General features: G+C 55.4%; 1 protein-coding gene across 7 annotated transcripts in view; it reads right to left on the reverse strand.

Annotated features, from left to right (window-relative positions):
* KDM4B (lysine demethylase 4B) overlaps positions 1-18,442 on the reverse strand; it is a 140,785-nt gene that overhangs the window by 102,203 nt on the left and 20,140 nt on the right. For all 7 annotated transcript variants that reach the window (XR_009700881.1, XM_061190684.1, XM_061190683.1 and 4 more), the window contains exon 2: positions 8,899-9,001. The gene's annotated coding sequence lies outside the window, so the exon portion shown is untranslated. The remainder of the gene's footprint in view (positions 1-8,898; positions 9,002-18,442) is intronic.

Raw genomic sequence — 18,442 nt, forward strand, 5'->3', positions numbered from 1 at the left:
ACATGGGGCTCACCCGGGGCCTCCGCTGTCCTGAGGGAGCTCAAGGCCCCGGGGGGACAGGCCCGACCCCAATGATCTGGGAACATGGGTGTGGACCTGAGCTGGGCTAAGGGCTGTGGAGGGAGGCACAGGGGCGTAGGGAGGGAGGCCTCCCGGGGCAGGGACCCGGGACAGGACAGACGACCGGCCGCAGCCATCGCTCGCCGGCCTTCCTCGTGTGCCCGCCACCCGAGCCGCCCCACCTGTCAACCCCACATCCCCACCCGCCCAGATTCCCTGCACCCACCGCCCCTGCCCGCACAGAGCAGCGGGCTCCCGGCGGAGGGGGTCCCTGCCACCCACCCATCTTGCGTGGCCATCAAATCCGTCCTCAGGCCTGCAGCTGGAACACGGTCACCCGGGTCTCAGCCCCTCATCCCAAGCCCCCGACGGCCGGGCAAAGGGCCAGAGGCCGGCTCCGCAGCCCGCCACGGATGGTGCCCAGATTCGGAAGCGGCGGACACATCAGCACTTAACAGCCCCGGCCCTGTTCTCCACATTTTATGTGGGTGGTGTGTCCACTCTGCAAAGTTCACGAGGGGGCGTCGCGTGCCTGGAAGCCCGGCTCTGCTGCGACCACCCCAGTCTCCCAACACACCGCCACCCGCTGTGGGTGACGGACGCCAGGACCACCCGCACCAGCAACTCTCCTCTTGGCCAGGCCGGTCCCAGCAGGGGAGGAGGACACAGGCTCCCCCCAAGGCCAGCTGTGTCACCACGAGAGGAGGCCATCCTGCCACGGATGCTGCTGCCTGCCCTCCCACACGGCATTGTTGGTGGGAAGTGAGGTAGGGCAGGACACCCGTCTCCCCCCAAGACCAGCCTGTCCTGGGCAGAGTCGGGGCAGCCCCGGGGTCCTGCCCACACGAGTTCTCTCGCCCATTAAACATAACCACAGGAGCGCTTTTTCCATGGGGGGCAGGGGGAGCAAGCAGGTGATATGACAGCAGGTAGTTTCCTGCACTGCACCTGGCAAGATATGCTTCTCCAACCACTGCTGTCATCCAGATTCAGCTCAGCAGTGGATCATGTGCGGTTTTCTTTTTTTTTTGTCTTATTCGTGCCGGTTGCAGTAAAGTTTTTAGTAGGTAAATATAAAGAAGAAAATTTAAATGGTTTTTAATCCCAACACTCCATAACCCTTGACACGTTTTTTGAAGGAGGGCAAATAAAAATCAGACGTGCACATACTTAAAAAATAACAAAAGGAATGTGCTCTTTACCAGACAGTGCCACGCCCAAAATGCGAGGTTCTAACAACTTCATCGTAAAAATACAAGCAGCACAATTAAAAAGTGGGCCAATGACTTGAATAGACATTTCTCCAAAGAGGAAACTCAAACGGCCAGTAAGCACATGAAAAGATGCCTGAGGTGATCAGCCATCAGAGGAACGCAAATATAACTAGAGTGACACACACCTCCCCCAACTGGGGCGGCTAGAGTGAAAAAGCAGATAACAACAAGTGTTGGTGAGAAACTGGAACCCTGACTCCCAGCTGGTGGGAACGTAACATGGGGCGGCCCCCCAAAAAGTTAAACATGGAACTGACCACACAAGCCAGCAATCCCACCCCTAGGTATACACCCAAGAGAAATGAAAACATATGTCCACACAAAAACTTGTATGCAAATGTTCACAGCAGCATGATTCACAGCAGCCAAAAGGTGGAAACAACCCGAGTGCCCATCAACAGATGATGGTACACAAACTGGTCCCTCCACACACGGGAACATCACTCAGCCACGAAAGGGAGAGAAGCACTGACACTCACTACAACATGGACGGACCCTGAGAACACGATGCTCAGCGAGAGAAGCCAGGCCCTGAAGGCCCAGAAGGCCACCGTAGGCTAAGAGGTCTAGGTTTCTTTACGGAGTGATGGAAATGTTCCAAAGTTGATTGTGGTGAAGGCTGTAGGACTCTGAATTCGCTAAGAACTTTGGAATCATGTGCTGTAAGTGAGAGAACTGGTTGGCGGGTGGATTCTATCTCAATATAGCTGCTACCCCCAGAAAAGAAACAGAGATTAGGGTAGGGGTGAAGGAAAGAAGAAAGTTCTGCACTTGCCAAAAAAAAATAATAAATAAACAAAACCTCTGGCTGCCTGGCAGGGTGGGCGCCTGGAGCCTTCAACCCGCAGAAGGGCTGCCCCAGAGCCAAGCCCCCACCCCATGAGAGACGGAGGACACCCCGCAGCCCGGCCACGGAGGAGGCGTCTGCTGGGTTCCTTCCTTCTCTAACAGGAAGTGCGGCCTCCAGAGACACTTGGTGGGTCCCTGTCCCCGCCCCCGCCCCGGCCCAGCCCTTGAAGCCTCTAACAGGAAAGATGGCGTCCCTTTCTTCCCGCTCCTGATTCCGAGGCTGAGAGCAGGCATGCCTATAGGCTGCAACCACTGAATTGCACATTCTAAATGGATGGAACTGTCTGCTTTGTGAATTACCTCTCAATAAAGCGATGATTTTTCTTAAGTCCTGTGTTCGGGGAGACCCTGCACACCTTGGCCTTCCTGGCCTGATGCTCGCCCAGCCCTTGCAGCCCGCCGCCTGGGACCGATGAGCGCGATCACGCGTGGAGGAGCGGTTCCCCAGCTGTCCTGGACGGCTCCTCCTCACCCAGAGACAGGTGACAGGAGGGGTCCACCCACTCTCTGGGCCCCAACGAATGAGTCCAGCCCAGAGAAGCCCTCCTGGGCTGCTTCACCGGCACCTCCCCCAGCGGCCTTCAAACTGGGGGACTCACGGGCTGGGCCATGGGGCACACTCTGGCCACCCCCGTGGAGGCTACCACCCGACCTGCGCTGCAGCACGGTGACCAGGTGGGGGGGTCTTTCCCGCCCCACCCTGACAGCTGCCCCTCTCGGGGGCAGAAGGCTCTCCAGATCTGGACTCCGGCCTGGGGCTGATGCCCCCCCGCCAGAAGCCCGACAGAGCGGGGTGCGCTGAGCCTGAGAGCCTCAGGAGAGGGGGGTGAGAGACGCCCCAAGGCGTGGGTCTCCCACAGCCAGGTGCACTCTGTCTGTCCGTCTGTGAGCCAGAACGCAGAAATAAGATGACTAGCAGGGGACACCATTTCCCCAACAGGCAGCCTCATCTTCCTGACTGAGGGGCTCTGGGGACTAAGGGTTTCTGAGGCCCAATGGCAGATGTTTTCCAGAAACTGGATGGCTGGAATCTGCAACTCTGGCGTTTCGACAAGAATACAGTATTCAATATGCGGGAAGGTACGTCCTCTGAAAAAAATGTCACCCTACTAAAAGCTTTACTCTGAGGGGTGCACTGTTTTTGAAAAGGATTCGGGGGCTCTCTGAGCACGAGGTGCCCCCAGTTCTTCTCTGTGGGGCCTGTACCCCAGCCCCGGGGGGCGTCTCTCCCCCAGCTCTCTCCTCCCGGGCCCTCCCCTCCACCTGCCATCAGGTGAAGCCCCAAGCCTCCCCGTGACTCCCAGCCAGCCCCGGGCCCTGCTCCCATCTCGGCCCAGTTCCTGCCACCACAGCCCAGTTCCCAACAGGAGACGATGACTGAGGGGCTCCTGAGCGGGCTCAGGCCCCAGGAGGAGCCAGCACCCCTCCACCAAGACTCAAGAGGAAACCCACCGTGAAGGCAGCACGGAAGCCCCCGCCCCCGGGTGTGGGCCTGGCACTCCATCACCGTGTCCCGAGAGCAGCTCACCAGGTGCCCTCATACAGGGAAAAGCCTGGCGGTAGAACGTCCTCCACTTCATACTTCTCTGCTGGGAGCACCCCCTACGTCCCAGGTTCCCTGCAAGCTGGGCATGCTCCCTGATCACACAGAGCCTGAAGCCCAGGGGGCGCTCGGGGCAACTAGTGCTGCCCCACCGTACCCGCCAGCCCCAGTGTCAGAGAAACCTTTGCCCCCCCCCCCCGGCCTGTGGAGCCAGATCAGCGTTGGGGGGGTCATCGTGCTGGCCCCACGGAGCAGGAGAGCCCAGGCCGGGGGGAGCACAGGCTCCAGGAGCAGCCCGCGAAGTCGCAAGGATGCCAGCCTTGATCTGGCTCTACCCCATGGAACTGGCTGGACTCAAACAGCCACAGTGACGAGAGGGACAAAGCAGGCAGAGAGCCCAGAGCCAGGAAGGCAGGAGGCCAAGGTCAGAAGGGCCAACTGAGAAATGTGAGGACAAGAGACGTGAGGAAGGCAGCTTGGCCGGACGGGGCTGTGTGGGCACGGAGTGGGGGCGGATGGGTAGCCCCGCGCACAAGGCCAGGACCATCGTAACATCTATCTGAGCGACGCCAACTCCGAAAGGCACAAAGGAAGAATCGCCCGCAGCCATGCACGTTCGTTCCCTACGGCTGCCGAACGAATCTCCACAAACCTAGTGGCTGAAACAGCACAACTTTATCTTCGAGTTCTGAAGGCCAGGAGTCCCTCCCGGATCTCAAGTGGGTTGTGCTCTTTCTGGAGGTTTCCTGCCTTTTCCAGCTTCTAGAGGCACCGCATCCTTGGCTCGAGGCCCCTTCCTGCATACTCACAGCATCTCCGGTCTCTGCCTCTCTTCTCTGACCACTGCTTCCATCACCACGTCCCCTTCTCTGACTCTGACCTCCCTGCCTCCCTCTCAGAAAGACCCCTGTGATGACATTGGACCGCCTGGCTAATCCAGGGTGAGCACCCATCTCCAGATCTTTAACTTCGTCCCAGCTGCAGAGTCCCTCTCATGCCAGGGAGCATCTTCACAGGTTCCACAATTAGGGTGTGGGCACCTCGAGGAGCGCTATTCCCTCTGCCTCAAAAGCCACGTGAAAAACCCATCACACAAAGAGATAAGTAACAGTCACCATGCCCCTCCCACCGGGGACCGCTGCTGTGAGATGCGTCCTGGAAAGACAAGCACATCTGCCTACTTGCTCAGACAAAAGCACAGTTTCGAGAAGAGGACGAAGGGGACCAAGCGATACCCAGTGGGCTGCAACACGACCCCTGCGTCCTCCCCTCGACTCAGACGTGCACAGCGCCCCAGAGCACGGAGCCTGGAGCCACCCTCTGGCCGCAGAGCTGACTCACGGGCACAGCCAGAGGCCCCAGTGATGCCGAGGGAGCCCTTTCCGGCCGCTCGCGCCCCAGACGACCTTGGCCTGCATCTTCACCTTGGTGCCAGTGCTCCCACGGCTGACTCCCAGGTTAAGAGGCTCACACCTCGTCAGCCCCCAAAACACTCGGCCGAGCTGTGGGGAGGAGCCAGGAGACGTGAACCGCAAGCTGGGTTGCATGATGGCCTGGGGAGCCGCTGGGAGCCCCATCCCCAAGAGGCCTGAGCATGGGAAGGGCAGGCCCTGGGAATCCCCAGGGGCCCGGCTCGGCCCCATCCCCCCACATTGCCAGAGCCCCTTCGCTAATCCCAGAGCAAGCGTGCGACACCTGGGGACCGCGACGATCAGGGCCACGCTTTTGGAAGATGCTGCAGGGCCAACAGTGCTGGCCACGGAAGCCTCAAGAAGCCACATGGGGCAAAGTCCCGTGAATATCGTGGTCTGAGTCACAACCTCGCGTGACTCTAAAATGACAGTGTCCTGGTTCAACACCCAATCCTTCCACCTAGGTACCCCCCAAACTGCAGAAAGAAAATGAATGCATAAATAGCAACATGTCCCCCGTGGTCGGGGGCCTTGCTCCAAACAGACGGAGGCAAACGAGGAACGTTTATCACGCCTCTCCTCCTAAAAACCGGCGCTAAGGCCACCTTCTTCTCTTGATCTTTGGTATACCTTTGAACTTTAAAGAAAAAAAGCTCTCTCTGTCACAACCCTCCCGGAGGAAGTGCCCACGGCGGGGCCGCCCACAGCCCATGACAGGGGCATCTTTTATTAGCCCGGAGACGTCACCTGTCTGTGCCCACAGATGCAAAACTGGGTGCTTTTTTCACAAAAAAAAAAAAAAAAAAAAAAGGCAGGAAAAAGCTACCAGACCTGAAAAAACAGGCCAAGCAATATGTTGAGGAGGAAGAAATCCTTACAATGAAGTAAATGAGCGAAAAAGCAAAGAACCGGGAGGGCGGGGGGCAGGAAGAAGGCTGGGTGAGACGCCCACTCACGGCCCGGGGCGGCCTGCACTCTCCCTCCCGCGTGGAGCTATTCTGCTTGGAACTGAAGCCGCGTGTCTCCAGCTCAGATCCTGCTCCTAACGAGACAGGGTGGAGCGGGACCAGCTGGGAGAGGCTTCTTCACACTCACAGCAACCCAACCACGGCGGCCAGGAGCGTGAAAGGAGACGCATGGAGCCACCATCTGACCCAGCCAGCTCACCCCTAGGTGTCGACCCAAGGGAAACAAAACACACATCCACCAAGACACCTGAACGTTCACAGCAGCATCATTCATAAAACCCGAAAAGCAGAAACAACACGAGTGCCCATCAAAGGATGACAGATACACCAAATGTGGTCCCTCCACACACGGGCACATCACTCAGCCAGGAAAAGGAGAGAAGCCCTGACACTCGCTGCAACGTGGATGGAGCCTGAGACACGATGCTCAGTGAGAGAAGCCAGACGGAGGAGGACACACAGGGTGTGATTCCAAGGATGGGAAATGTCCAAAACAGGCCGATCCACAGACACAGAGAGTGGATTCCTGGTTGTCAGGGACTGAGGGAGGGAGAGGGAGTGCCTGCTTAAGGTACAGTGGTTTTGGGGAGTTGATAACGATGTTCTGGAGTTAGATGGAGTTAGATGGTGGGGTGGCGGCACAGCTTTGTGAACGTACTCAAAACCACTAAATTGCATACTTTATTTTAATTAATTAATTTGTCCACTCCACTGTGCGGCTTGTGAGATCTTAGTTCCCTGACCAGGGATTGAACCTGTGCCCATTGCAGTGAAAGTGCGGAGTCCTAACCACTGGACCGCCAGGGAATTCCCTGAATTGTACACTTTGAGGTGTGACCATTATGGCATGTAATTACATCTCTATAAAACTTAATTTTTTTGAAGTCCAAGGCAGCCTGTTTGGGACCTGCCAGACCGCAGTCAACCTGTCCCGTTTGTCACGAGCACTCTGATCTCCGCGAACGCCCGAGGCCTTTTGGGGAAGGTGCCCGTGACCTCACTCATTTCTGTCTCCCACTCTTCCCCCACCCCAGAACATTCTCACACCTTCCAGGGCTGGAGCTCAGTTTCTCCAGCTATAAAATGGGTTGATAGAGGGAGATGATTAGCATCCTTGTGAGGGATGACTAAAAAGTTAACTGAACGGGGCAAGCTACGTACGCAGAATGTGTCGTGCAGATGGGGATACAAAGAGAAAAACCGAGTTTCAGGGACTTGACTGTCTCGTAAGAAAGCGTTGAGCTTTAAGGGTAAAGCAACGCTTTGGGACACACAGTCAGAAGTGACCATTTCTAAACCAGTCGACGAGGGCCTGGTCCACCCAGCCCCAGACAGTGACAAGCTGGCAGGGACTGGGGACGGCCCACTTTCTCTGTGCAGGACCACACGGTAAACGTTTGCAGATCTGCAGGCACGCGGCCTCTGTCACAACCACGCAATTCCACCACGGTGAGGAGGAAGGCGCGAGTGAACAGAAGCAGCTGTGCGCCGATAAGGCTTTATTTACAAGAATACACAATGGGCCGAGTGGGCCGAGTGGGCCGAGTGGGCCTCGGGCCGCAGTTTGCCGGCCCCGGCCCCGGATGCCTGAAACCTCCCCTTTAAAGAACAAAACCCGCACTCTGCCGCTCGCAGAGGGGAACCAGAGCCCCGCAGCCCAGTTCCCGGGCTCCTAGATCGTGGCGGAGCCGACAAGGCCCCATTCCAGTCCACACTGAGCCCTCACTAGCCGCGTGGCCTAGGGAGGGGGCCTCGTCCGAGGTCAACACTGAACACGAGCCTTTCTCGCTCAGCCAGCTTTCCTCGCTGTGGCCAGGAGCACGGGGACTGCTCGTCCCACGCTGAACGCCCCTCCACCCGGGCACCCCTGCCCGTGGGTGCCAGCCACTAGGGGCTCAGGCTGCTCCCTCTTTTCTTACCAGTGACCCCCCCTTGGGCCACCTCCAGAGGCCACCTCTGTGAACCCTCTGTCCCTGGTTAATTAGAAAAGTCCAGGAGAAGGGGGACACCCTGGAGCTGAAACCCAGAAGCAGCTGGGTCACGGGATTATTTTCAAAGCATTTAAAAACAATCCTCCAGGGTTTCCCTGGTGACGCAGTGGTTAGGAACCCGCCTGCCAACGCAGGGGACACGGGTTCAAACCCTGGTCCGGGAAGCTCTCACATGCCGCGGAGCAACTAAGCCCGTGCGCCACAACTACTGGAGCCCACGAGCCACAACTACTGAAGCCCGCGCACCTAGAGCTCGCGCTCCTCAAGAAGAGAAGCCACCGCAATGAGAAGCCCGCGCACCGCAACAAAGAGTAGCCCCCGCTCGCCACAACTAGAGAAAGCCCGCACACAGCAACAAAGACCCAATGCAACCAAAATTAATTAATTATTTAATTATTTAAAATAATAATAATCCTCCATTTTTGAAGACCCTCCCCTCTCCCTGTGACTGGTCATCATCTCGCGCAGGGTGTGAGGTGGGGTGACTATGCCCCTCGGTGAAGCCAGAAGTGGTGTCCTGCCCAGGGACACGACACAGATAGGGCAGCTCATCCTGGGCCATCCTGGAGTACCCCCAAACCCACTATGGTTCTCAGGGCTTCTAGAAGTGAGGGCTAGGTGTTCAGATGCTGAGGGGCCAGAGTGCAGATGCGGACGGAAGGCACATCCAGCAGAACCACGCTGAGGGGTCCAGGCTCCTCTCGGGGCATCTGGCCCCTGGACACCCCAGGAACTCAGAACCAAACAGGGCCGCCTTCTCCACCAGCAGCCCTGGGGCCAGGGGCCCGCACACGTACTTACTGCAAGGTTCCCGGTATGCAGTGGGGAGCGAGGCTGCAGGGAGATGGTCCAATAACTGGCTTCTGTTAGGGTTTCTGTCAGGTTCCAGCAATGGTGATGGTTCCTAAAATGTGCAAAACAAAAGCCCAATTAACTAAAACGATGGCCTGATTAAGTCTTAACTCCAAATTACACTCCTAGCAGCAGCGTGCAGCCCAGGGATGCCTGCCTCTGTTCAGATGTTTCCAAATCCTCGCCGCTTTCCAAGAACATGAAAATCCACAACCGTGAGCACCTGCCCCACTAAGGCCTTCCAGTGACGGCCCATTTTAAGCCCAGCTCCTAAACATCAGTAGCTGAGGAAGCAAGAGCCTCCAAAAACAATCAAGTCAGACCAATGATGCTTCTGGAAACCTTAAGGTACAGGCACTCCTGGGAGGTTTACAAGAAGTTCTGCCTCTTCCGAACCCCCGCAGGCAGGGAAGGTGCCCCTCCAAGGAGTACAGTCGGACAGGAACTGCCGCGTGGTGACCGCCATCTACACCCCCCGGGGGGCAGAGAGCACAGGGCAGAGCGTGGCAGGCGCCGTGCAGCTGAGACCCCACGGGGGGCAGGGTCCCCACCACGGCATTCACAGCCAGGCTCAGGGTCACTTGCTGAATGGACACAGGACAAGACTCTAAACGTGGGGTGTGGCCCCAGGGCCTCTGACAATCTGGGCTCCAGCTGCCCTGACTCACCGGGCTCCCCGCCCCTACCTCCCGGACACCTGAGCTGACAGCTCGGTGTCTGCCGGACCCTCCCTGCCCCTGTGTCTTTGCACATGCTGCCTGAAGCTGGACTAGCTGCTGGGGGCCGACCTGGCTGCAGGGCAGCTCAGCCGGGGTGCCCTGGGGGTGTGGAACTCGGTCCTGCACACCTTCCCTAACTCACCAGGAGCTTTAAATAGCACAAGTCCCACAAACACCCTTTCAACAGGCAACATGTGTTGACCTTTTCTATCTTTTTTTTTTAATCAGGTTTTTTAAATTACGGGGCACAACCCACTACATTGATTTCACTGTCTTCTAACAGGTGCCAGCCCCTGGGCTGAAAGGCCACACCGAGCTGTGGAATGACCGGCCCTCAGGCATTCGCCTCTTCCTCTGGATCAGCTAAGCCGCCCGGGGCCACCTGTAGTCCCAAGGGCTCCTCGGTCGCTGCCACCTGCCCCGCTCCGCAGCCCCTGACAGCGATGAGAGCGGAAGTCCGGGGGTTCGATTACTCTGGCATGTCTCCACATGGCTGTAGCTGGTGGAACAGCGGCCCCCAAAGATGTCCCCATCCTAATCCCCGGGAGCTGTGACTATGCTCTCCTTGGTGGCAAGAGACTGCAGATGGGATGAAGTTAAGGATCTTTTTTTTTTTTTTTTTTAACTTCTTTTTTCTGGTCGCGCCGCACGTGGGATCTTAGCTTCCCGACCAGGGATCGAACCCGGGCCCCCTGCATTGGAAGTGCAGAGTCTTATCCGCTGGACCGCCGGGAAGTCCAAGTTAAGGATCTTGAGATGGAAGATGATCCTGGGTTATCAGGGGGCCCAGTGTCATCCCCAGAGTCCTTCTAAGAGGGAGGCGAGAGGGTGAGAGTCAGAGAAGAACTGATGACAGAGGCAGAGGTCAGAGCGATGGGCTCTGAAGACGGAGGAGGGGCCACCAGCCGAGGATGCGGCGCCTCTAGAAGCTGGAAATGGCGAAGAACCGATTCTTCCCTGGCGCCTCCAGGAGGATCAATCAGCCCTGCCCACACCCTGATCCTAGCCCAGTGAGACCCGTGTCAGACTTCTGGCCGCCAGGGCGGTGAGATAATAAACGTGCATTGTTTTAAGTCACTGAGTCTGTGGTCATTTGTTACCGCAGCAAAGGGAGACTGATCCGGCGGCTTCCACGTACATCTCCCCGATGACAGAGGAGAGGGACCTTCTCACCCCACTGCCCGCAGGCCTCCCTGCTGAGAATAGCCGGCCTGACTTTCACTCACATCTGATGGGGTCACGTGTCTCCCTGGTCACTTGTCACTACCTCTCTGCACACTGTCTCCCCAGATGGACGATGGGCCACCCCACGCACAGCACGTGGGCTGCAAGGCAAAGACCACCCGAGCCTGTGGTCCTCGGCTGGACAGACCCCAGTCTGCTGCTGCCCATGGCTGCGGGGTCCTCCTGCCCTCATGCTCTGGGGGATGACAGCATTGACCCCAAAATAGGAGGCTGGAAGCTCTGGGGCTGAGGTTAAGGCTCAACCCTCAGGCCACAGCCAAGGCAAGGCCTCTGTTCACCCTGACCTATGTCCATGCGGGGCTAGGCTCACCCGCCTCCCCTGCTCCCGCAAGGACTGAGGGCCCCCCGTAGCCAGCCTGTCACCACCCTGGAGGCCCTGAGACACCAGGGGCCTGGCCTCCTTCCTGGCCACAGCCCACTCGGCACAGGGCAGCCGGGGCTGAGGGATCAGGGGGCCCTTAAGTGTGGGCTGGGCACAGTGAGTTCCTTCCAAGAGGGACAGTATGGAAAGGGGGGAGGTGTGACCTTCCAGTGGAGACACCTGAGCAACACGACCTCAGCCAGGGGACCGAGGTCAACACCAGCAGTGATGAGTCATGTTGACGGCAGGCACCCCGAGATGAAGAATGAGACGGCCCTTCACAGGTGGTCCTCCTCCCAGCACCCAGCGCCCCAGTGTAACCGTGAGAAAAACACCCGACAAGTTCCCACTGAGGGAGATTCTACAAAATCTCTGGCCACAGTCCTCAAACCCGTCAAGGGCATCGAGAACAAGGAAAGTCTGAGGAACCATCACAGCCCAGAGGAGCCCGAGGAGACGAGACACCTGAATGTCACGGGGGTCCCGGATGGGGTCCTGGGACAGAAGAGGACACCAGGGGCACACAAGGCAAACTGGAGGGAGTAGGACCCTAACCAACGAGAACGTACCCATAAGGTTCACTGATCGCAACAAACGCACCCGCCTCGTGTAAAATGGAATAATGGGAGACTGGGTGTCGGGGTCGGGGTGTAGGGAACTCTCCCTAGTGCTCTCAATTTCTCCACAAATCTACAACTGTTTAAACGATAAAGTCTATGTAATTTTTAAAAGGAAAACAAAACAGAAAGGCGCTGGTGCCTCCTGCTGCCCAGGCTGGCAGGGCTGGGCCACTGTCCTGGTTGCGGTTCCTGGGAAAGCCGGGCGCTGAGAAGAGAACTCGGGGTGGGCAGGGGGTGCCCAGTTGCAGCGAGGGGACAGGCTGAGCGGCGACCCAAGGCCTCAGACACCACCACCCCGAAGAGGCGCACCCTGACCATTTCTCCTTCAAAAAGGCGCCGTCTGACAATCGGATGATGTCGCTCTCCCGAGGTGCCCGCCCCGCAGACGCTAGTGGCTCCTCCACCTCCTCCTCTACGCTCTGCAAAGGGCAGGCAGGTGGGCCGGGAAGCAGCAGCAGGAACAGGGGAAGAGCCAGCTGTGTCCACACGCTGAGGCTCCAGGAACTGCCTCCGGCTGCTGGCACCTCTGGGACCCCACAGGCCTGGCCTCCCCACCCCGGGCAGGGGTAGCTGGGCCCCTGGTCCTATCAGCTCTGGGCCACCTAGGGCTGGCCCTCGGGATGGGTCCACCCACACCACCCACACTGCCCACGGTGGCCCGGGAGCCGGGCCCGGGGTCCGAGAGGCAGAGAGCTGACGGGCATCTTCCGCCCACAAAGGCAGGGAGCCCTCGCCTGTGTGTGTTATCTGATCCAGGAGGGCTCAGCGCCCAACTCGGCCTGCTCCCCGCGGCTCCCAAGGTGAGCCGGAGTCCCTCGTGGGAGCAGGGAGGGCGGAAACGCTCACAGAAGATGGGGACTCCCAGGAGGACATCAGCGCAGTGAAGGGGCACCGGACGACCAAAGCGAGGACAGCGAGGACGACAAGGTGAGCAGTGACAGTCCCGACTGTAAACCCACAGAGTACCATAAACACATGCCGGTCCTTACTGGTATGAAATTCAAAACGTAATGTAAATGGAGGAGAAGGGATAGCTCTCTTCTACAAAACATTCTAGATCATAATGCAGAAGGAGTGAAGGCAACATAAATGCACCGTGAGATCTGTACAGTAATCACTGCTGCAGGAAAGATCCACCGCAGACGCTGAAATTGACAGGCAAATGTTTATGAGAAGCAGGTGTGCTGTCGCGAGGTCCCAGAGGAAAAACCTGCAACCTTCCGGCGGAGACTCCAAGCAGGTGCCACCTTAACAGAGGGGTGAAGGTTGACCGCACAGGCAAAGAGACATATCAGCACATCGCCCTGGGGCAGCCTCCCTCAAATACATAACCTTCGTGTCACCATGAGAAACAAAGCCAAGGTGAGGGACACTATAAAATCCCCCACCAGTGCTCTCCGGAAGTGTCAAGGTCACGACACACAAGGAAAGACTGAGACACGACCCCAGTCCGGAGGAGCCTAAGGAGCCTGACACCTGCACCGTGTGGTCCCAGGTGGGGTCCTGGGCAGAAAAGGGGCTGAGAGGGACAACCGGTGGAATCCTAATAAAATCTGTTGTTATTACTTCAGGTCATCCTTCCGCAGTTACGTTAGGCGTGAGTATCAGGGGAATGTGGCTGAAAGGTACATGGGAACTCTCTGTACTGTCTCGGCAACATTTCAATGCCTCTTAGATTATTTCAAAATAAAATATCAAAAGCAAAAGAAAACTAAAACAAAACAAACAAAAAACACAACAACCTCTATCTCCGTCCTCTTAAGTTCACTGCACAGCAGGTTTTAGCTGGAAGAGGAGAGTCTGGCTGTAAAAAGATCCAAACCGATAAGAAAAGAAAAAGCAAGTTGACGCCAGCCTGCAATCCAGTTTCAGGACTGATTAAAGATCCAACCTGCTGAACGCAAGTTTCAGATGCTTCCTGTTTGAGAGACCTGAAGAGCTGACATTTTCATCAGTCTTTACAGACTGGGAAAAGAGCCTCTCGTTTACAAATATCTCACCAAATCCTCTGTATCCTCACAGACAACAAAATCCAACTGCGGAAGTGGCAATGGCTCAGCCAGGGAGGTGGCGGGCACCCTGGGTTGTCTGGATCCCAACCCCAGGAAGGCTCTGATCTCATCTCCTGGAAATGTAAGAACCATATCATTTTTCTTTAACGTCCACCCCAGAGACTAGATATAAAATAACTCGGGGTGACAAAGCTACAGTGATCAAGCCAATGTGGTCCTGGCCTCAGGATGTACAGAGAGCTCAATGGACGAGAGTGGACAGTCCAGAAATAAACCTGCACATTTAAAGTTAGTTGGTTTTCAGTGAGGTTGCCAAGACTGTCCAAGGGGTAAAGAGCAGTCTTTACCACAATGGTGCTGGCACAACTGGATGTCCATGTGCAAAAGAATGAAGCTGGACCCCTATCTCACACCAGACAGAAATTAACTCAAAATTAACTCACATATCTAAACGTTAGAGCTAAACCTCTAAAACTCCTAGAAGAAAACACATGAATTAATCTTTGTGACCTGGGATTAGGCAACGGTTTCTAGATACAACACCAAAAGCACAAGCGACAAAAGAAAAAATAAATAAACTGACTTTGTGCTTCGAAGGACATAATCAAGAAAGTAAAGACAACCCACAGGATAGGTGAAGATATCTGCAAACCTTAGATCTCAAAAGGGACTTGTATCCAGAATAAAGAACTCTTATGGGCCAACAACAAAAAAAACAACCTAATTCACAAGTGGGTAAAGGAACTGAATGGACACCTCCCTGCAGGAGATATACAAACAGCCAGCAAGCACCTGAGAAGACGCTGGACGTTACAGCAATGGAATGAGGGACAAAAAGAGGCTAAACCCCAGAGAGGGGGCCTCCCGAGCCCGCTCCCCAGTGGCAGAGCCTCACACACAGTTCTGTGATCACATTTCCCATGGTATGTCCTACTCCATTCTCTGGAGACCATGGCGGGGCTGCAGAGACCAGCACAGATGCCCCCGAGGGGTCCCAGCCAGCCGTGTGACTTGGGGCAAGTTCCTAACCTCTGCACCTCGGTTTCCTCATCTGTCAAGTGGGGGTCACCGTGCCCTATTGTGGGGTTGCAGGAGGTTAAACAAGGCCACAGACAAAAGCACCGGAAGGAGACCCTAGCACACGGTAAACCCTCGTAAATGGCAGCTGTCATGGGCTTTGTCATTTAAGAGCTTCACTCGGGCAAGGAAGGCAGATCTGGTGACATGCCCCCAATGGCCACCCAGGACCGCTCCCAAGGGCAGTCTGGCAATGTCTCTGTTTAAAAAAATACCCGCCTTCTTCCGCCGGCTGTACTTAGGCCTTTATGCTCTGGACACACAGCCCACCCTTCCACCCCAACTCCTCTGCAGGACCTGCCTCTGCAGGGTCAGGAGCACCGGGACGGGAAGGTTCCAGCTGGATCTTGAGAACCTGAGATGCCTGGAAGAGATCAACCATGTCCTGCGGGGCACACTTTGGATCAACCATGTCCTGCGGGGCACACTTAGCACGCTAGAAAGGGAAGCACGTGCACGTGTCTTTCTAGAGCATGACCTCCTCCGGGGGCTGGGGGATCACAGATCAGGGAGTGGGGGGAGACAAGGGTGGCATCTCAAAGCACTGGGTAAGGGTGGAATTGAATCAATGAGGAAACGTCAAAAATCCAACTGAAAAGTGGGTGAAAAGCATAAACAGACTACTCACAGAAAAGATATCAAACTGGCTTTTAACACATGAAATGATGCTCGACCTCACCCCTAATTTCAGAAATGCTCATTGAAACTACACTGAGACCCCGGGACCTCCCTGGTGGCGCAGTGGTTAAGAATCCGCCTGTCAATGCAGGGGAACGTGGGTTCAAGCCCTGGTCCGGGAAGATCCCACATGCCGCGGAACAACTAAGCCCGTGTGCCACAACTACCGAGCCTGCGCTCTAGAGCCCGTGAGCCACAAATACTGAGCCCGCGTGCCACAACTACTGAAGCCCGCGCGCCTAGAGCCCACGCTCCACAACAAGAGAAGCCACCACAATGAGAAGCCCACGCACCGCAACGAAGAGCAGCCCCCGCTCGCTGCAACTAGAGAAAGCCCGCGCACAGCAACGAAGACCCAACGCAGCCAAAAATAAATTAAAAAACAAAAAGTAAATGAAAAAAAAAAAGAAAAGTAACTACACTGAGACCCCATCTCTCACGGCTCAGATCAGCAAGTGTGTTTACACTAGAACAGCACACCCTGCTAGTGAGCCTGTGGGACCAGACGCTCTCGGTGCTACTGAGAGTAAACCCATCCGCCCCCCCAGGAAGGAACGTGCCAGAAGCTAACACACATCTTGGCACTTATCTTTTGAGCCAGCAATCCCACTTCTAGAAATCGACCCTGAAGATACTCTTCCAAGAATATGAAGATACCTCTACACCAGGGCATTCACTGCTGCACCGTTTGTACCAGCAAGATACTAAAAACAAGCCCAATGCACATACAGGGGAGAGGCTGGGTTAACTGTGCTGCAGCCCCCAGTGGACACCACGCAGCTGTGCAGGAGGGCGGGCACATCTCCACGGCCAGATGAAGCTGTTTCCAGGACGCGCTGCGCAGTGAAAAGAGAAAAGTGCAAGAGTGATCCCCACTGTGCCACCTTCCATGTGTAAGAAAATACACTTGGGACTTCCCTGGCGGTCCAGTGGTTAGGACACCGCGCTTTCACTGCCGGGGGCATGGTTTCAATCCCTGGTTGGGGAACTAAGATCCACCAGCCGCAAGGTGTGGCCAAAAAAAAAAAAAAATATATATATATATATATATATACACACACATATATATATATACACACACACGCAATTCTGCATTTCTGAGACATAAACTAATGAGATCATTCCCTGCAGGAGGGAGGGAGAGGAAGGGTGATGACGCATCTCTCCAGACACCTTTCTGACCCTTGAACCGTGCTAATGTCCCACATACTAAATGAATGAGGGAATGAATGAAATCAACAAGAACTGGGGGTGGGGGGTGAAGAATCCTACAATGAAATACAAACAGAAGCAAACCAAACGGTATTTCAAGTACATAATACAACCACAATAAAGAGGAAAAGAAAGAACTAAGCCATGTCACTTTTAAGCATGGTTTTGGAACTATGTGCCTTTGAGATAAAGATAAAGCAAATATTGACTTACTCCAGGGGCTTCTTTTACTGTGGGTGAAGCAGGGCTCTCTCTGACAGAGAGAGAGTTACAGAAAAGGGAAGGGGAGGCCGGCAAGCAGCCTGCACGAACAAAGGGCTGGAAGTGGAGGTGTCGGTGTGAACTCGTGGGCACTAGTATGTATAGGTAGAAGCAGAAATGGATGTGGGTGTCTGTGCGATACATGTACACACAGACACACTAATGTATGCACATGTGTATTTATTTACACACCTATTTCCCGGGCAAAAGGGCCCAGAGGCAAAGACACCCCCTTGGCAATGAGCAACTGAACACCCAGATCTTGGTTTCTAAATGCACTGTCCACAAGAAGAACCAGGGCTCCTTGGAGAAGCAGTCAAGCCTGGAGCTGAGGTGGGAGTGCGCAGCATGGGCCTGGAACACCTCACTGCGCCCGAAAGTAGGAAAGTGCCCAGAGACTGGTGGGCACGTGCCTGAAGGACACGAGGAGCCAGCAGGAGGGAGCTCTACCTCTGGATAAATCTGGGACCACTAGAGCAACCGAAAACAATGACAGCAATGGATTACAATCTACTGAATCAGTTAAGGACCCATGCGTCCTCGCTGATATAAATAAACAGATGGGGAAGAAGAGACAGCTGTTCTTCACAGTAGAAAGCCAAATAATAAATGCAGAAGGAATGGTGGAATTAGACAATCCCTACTTGGCAAGAATCAACAATGGCTGCCCAAACAAACAGTGAATGTTGGGGGAACAATGGGGTGTTTACATGGTCCCCAAGGACCTCCCGCAAGAAACTTACCAATTACAAGTGGTAAAATTGTAACTTCAGGGTGGAGAAATCTGGAAAACACCCCCTTACCCAGGTGGGCCAGGTTGATGCCACCAGAAGTGGGTTCCAGAGACAATGCTCCGAGAAGGACACCAGACTGCTTCTGGGATGTTCCTGCCAGACGTGAGAGGACCATCAGACAAACCTACACCGAGCGACGCCCCGCAGGATAACGGGCCTTTACTCTCCCAACGTCCAAGCCACGAGCCAGAAGGACAGACTCAGGAACTGATCCAGATCAACAGAAACAAAAGCGACGTGACGTATTAACGCGGTGTGTGAGCCTGGACTCTCTGAGAATTTTGAGAATTAACTTCCTGGTTTTGATAATTTGATAAGAGAATCCCTTGTTCAGAAGAGATGCCCACTAAGGTATTTAGAGGTAAAGAGGCATGTATGTGGAACAGTTCAGGAAGAAATGCGCAGAGAGAGAGGATGAGAGAGAGAAAAGGAACAAGAGCAGCTGCAGTGAAAGGTTAACTCCTAGGGAGCCAGGTGAAAGGTGTCTGGGAATTCTTCGTGCCATTCTTGCAAC

This window comes from Eubalaena glacialis, chromosome 4 (assembly GCF_028564815.1).
Source record: "Eubalaena glacialis isolate mEubGla1 chromosome 4, mEubGla1.1.hap2.+ XY, whole genome shotgun sequence".
Lineage (NCBI taxonomy): Eukaryota > Metazoa > Chordata > Mammalia > Artiodactyla > Balaenidae > Eubalaena > Eubalaena glacialis.